Source organism: Lycium ferocissimum, chromosome 8, assembly GCF_029784015.1.
Source record: "Lycium ferocissimum isolate CSIRO_LF1 chromosome 8, AGI_CSIRO_Lferr_CH_V1, whole genome shotgun sequence".
NCBI lineage: Eukaryota > Viridiplantae > Streptophyta > Magnoliopsida > Solanales > Solanaceae > Lycium > Lycium ferocissimum.
In genome coordinates, this window is record NC_081349.1 from 55,189,345 (window position 1) to 55,193,859 (window position 4,515).

Consider the following 4,515-nt stretch of genomic DNA (forward strand, 5'->3'; position numbering starts at 1 on the left):
TGTAACACCTCGTACCTTTAATGAAAGTTTTGACCACGATCCTAGACTTAGAAAATCGATAAAGAATGTGGGAATTGAGATTTTTCCGTTCGGTTGTGATATGGTGGTTTACGCCCATGAACAAAGGTCGTATTCCAATTTACGCCCATGAACACCGTATTTCGGTTCGTAAACCGAAACCAAGAATTTCTCGAACATTACGGAATTTGACATTTTGAGGTCATATGGTTAAATACGGACCGTATTTCACTTTACGGCCCGTATTTCAAAACGTGTTGGGAATTTGAGAAAACTTCCTTGATGAAAGTTGTAGAGCATTGAAATACCTTTCCAACGGTATCTTACGGGGGTCAAACGGACATCTGTGCAAAAAGTTATGGCCATTTTACTGAAGAGAGGCAGTGCAGTCTGTAAATCAAAATACGGACCGTAAATCAATTTACGGCCCGTAAACTGAATTTACGACCAGCACTGTTCAGGTCGTAATTTGCAATTTCACAGGACAGTATATATTCATCCATATCAGTTCAACTCATTATTTTTCACTCCCTCAAGCCCTAGAACGACTTCCTACCCTCTCCCTTCATCAAGAACACCAAGGTAAGCCTATTCTAATTATTCCAACTCAATTCTAACACCTATCCTCGTAATCTAAACAAGAAATTATCATTCTAAAACTAGGGTTTTCAAGAAAACCCATCTCAAGGTTCAAGAATTCAAGATTTTGGAAATCTTCTTCAAAGCTCGAGTCTTTAATCCAAGTTTTGGAGCGACTAAGGTATGTAGAGTTACTATCTACGTGTGGGAACATCATTGTTCTTCCCCACGCCTCAAATCCATAAAATTATGATTTCTCTACTAAACTAGGGTTTCAATACAAAACTAGGGTTTCTATACCATGCTCATGATAACCCTAGGTCCATGTCCATGATTATATTACGTATGAATTGTTGTAATTCCATCATTGAGTTCTTAATATTTCTTTATGATTATTGAGAATCAGTCCGTAATCCATGAAACCCATATCTTGTATTCCATGGGTTCTTGCATGCATGTTTTAGCTAAAATGATTATTTCATGAATATCCTACATGTCTACAAGTTTTCATGCAACTATATTATATAATTACTTTCATGCTATGCTACAAGATACACAAATGCTAAATACAAGTTATTTCATGAAACCACGTTTACAAGTTATTTCATGATATCCATGTACAAGCAAGTTATATTCATGAAAACCATGGGCAGCAAGTGCCACTTATTTTACATGTTCATGTTTTTGGGAGTTGCATTAATTACCGAGAAGGCTTCAAATAGCCTGAAACTACGTAGCCACCGTAGGATGAGGATTGTTCCACCCATGCTTAGGACGATCTCTCATAATGACTGGATCCTTTCATAATATTATTAAATCTCATGTCCCTGGCAAGGTATGAGTGTTCTGCTGGTAGGACGCAAGTACCAGACCATGTTGTCGGTTATATTTACTGCTCTCCCTACTCACGATACTTTACACATGTTATATATGTATATGTACTCATGCTCAGGATCATGTTTCAGCTCAGTCTATGTTATGTTATTATCATGTCCCATGTTATTTCTTTCAGTTGCTTTACATACCAGTACATTCAATGTGCTGACGTCCCCTTTTATCGCCCGGGGGCCTGCATTTCACGATGCAGGTACGGATTTACAGGACGACGCCTCTGCTCAGTAGGATCTGCACGTACCAGCTTATTGGTGAGCCCCATCTCGTTCGGGGTTTAGACATTGTCATTCTTTAATTAGTTTTGCAACTAAAGGTATGCTGGGGGCCTTGTCCCAGCAAGTATGTTTTCCAGTCAGGATTCACGATTAGAGGTTTCATAGACTAGTCAGTTTAGTTATGTTAGACATGCAAGGTGTTTAGCCATCTTTGGCTCAACTTATGTTATTTCCGCATCATGATTTAAACAAGTATTTCATTAAATTATTATGACATCTCATGTTTTATAAAAGCTCATCACGTTCATGCTATATTTCGCTCATGTATGCCTCATGATGATTCAAATAGCCATTTGGTTCGCTCCACACACGTGATGGCACCGAGTGCCGTGTTTCGTCCAGGCCATGGTTCGGGGCGTGACATAAGACTTGCGTACACTTTACCCTCCCCAGACCCCATATTGTGGGATTTCACTGGGTATGTCATTGTTGTTGTTAGTTAGTTAGTAACACTCTCATTTCCTATCCGTGTTCAGAACTGATCTAGAATCTAATACTAGTATTTATCAAATATGTTTGGATGTTAAGACCCTGAAGGTTCACTGTTTAATAAGTGAAGTTTGGGACACGGTCTCCTTTTGATTATAATATGAGTAGGAACCTCTGTAAAAACTTGAGATTATTAAGTAGGCGTTTGGCCATGAGTTTTGAAACCATGGTTTGAAATCATGGTTTCAAACTAGCATTTGGACATGCCTTTTTACGCATGATTTGAAAACATGGTTTCAAACTCCGAATCATCCAAAAAGGCATGATTTGGGGTTTGAAACCATGGTTTCAACTTTCTAAAATATAAAATTGAACCCATAACTTTATATTTTATAAAAAAAGACCCATAATGTCACAACCCGACTAGGGGCCATGACGGGTACCCGGAGCTGACCACCGAGCACCACTCATCCTACTACTCATCATACTCGTCCTACGTTCATTCACTATTCTCATGCTTCTAATCATAAGGAAAACCATTTTCACTTTGAAACATAAGACCATACTACCCACACATACGTATCTACGAGCCTCTACTAGAGTACTAGACATATGGACGGGACAGGACCCCGTCGTGGCCAAAATATATGTACACAAAATAATAAGTCAATGGCACCTCCGGAACAATGGAGTGCTCTCAAAGTCTGCTGATAGCTCCTACGAACCTGGATCACCTCCCCGCCTACCTGTGGGCATGAACACAGCGTCCAAAGAAAAGGACGTCAGTACGAGCATTGTACTGAGTATGTAAGGCATGAATAAAATCGACATAATAAAGGGATCATGAAGTATGAGATGACGATATAAACTGCTTAACCTTTAAGAGTAAATGCGTTTTATACATATCACATATATCAACATATCACATGTACCATCGTCGTTAACCCGCGTCCGGGTAACCATCATACGCCGCCCACTAGTGGTGTCATGCCCGGCTCTCGAGCCTTGGTGTAGTCCTAAGCAGCACGCCTTAGAGGTGTCATGCCCGGCCCTATAGGCTCGGTGTAACCATATGCGGCCCGCCTTAGCGGTGCCATGCCCGGCTCTCGAGGCTTGGTGTAGTCGTAAGCAGCACGCCTTAGAGGTGTCATGCCCAACCCTATAGGCTCGGTGTAACCATATACGGACCGCCTTAGCGGTGTCATGCCCGGCCCTATAGGCTCAGTGTAATCATATGCATCCCGCCTTAGCGGTGTCATGCCCGGCTATCTAGGCACGGTGGAATCGTAGCATCATGAACTCATCATAACTTATCATCACCATACATTCGTTATAAATCATGCATTAGAGCTTAAAGACAATCTATAACTATATCGGGGTGACATAAGGTCGAGAACCCCCGATTACATAATGGAGTGATCATAATCATTATATCTCACCTTGAAGGGACTAGCATTATAAGGTGAGTGTACACAATGAACAACATCGATGGATCATACTTAGGATCAGTAACTTCATGGAACATCATATCTTGCTTTAAAATTCTTTAGGCTTAAACTCATCATCATCATTATCATGCTCGTAACGTATCTTTTACCTTTATCTCATATGAAGCCCCTTTTATGAACATAGACTCATAATTTTTCGGAATGTAAGAAAGTCATGGGAAAATCGGAGAATTCATACCATGGAGTCATGCTTTAGAAAGAAGGGACTAGCCTTACATACCTTTTCGTTTAGCTACTCTATCGCTTGAACGTTCTCCTCCAAAGTTCTCGTCTCTACCTTCAAGAGGGTTTGTACTAACATTAGATAATCGACAACTTAGGTATACTTGACTAAAGTTAGAGAAAATTGGGCAGCATCTCCTTTGTTCATACAACTTTCTCCATATCATATATCAACTCCCAAGCGTTTATAATAACATTCACAATATCATAAGCAATAATCTTCATTCACCAACATTATCCAAATTTTCCAATTTCACTTCAAATCATCCATAACTAAGGTCATAGCACACTATTACATTCACTCATATATATAATGCTTATCCCATGTTCTTAATGTCATTTATAACATAATTATAATCACAACATATCAAGAATCATGATTCATTCTAAGCTACTACTCAAAAATGTCACTATTCTCACATTCATGACCCATTTTCTATCTCCTCCTACAATCCAAGTCTTTCAACCTCTCAATACTTTAAACAACATGGAATGATCATAAAACTTACCTTTGATAGTGTGGGAATGGGCTTTGAGTGGAAACACTTCACTTGAGCAAAACACTAGTTCAATTTCCAATGAGATTTCTT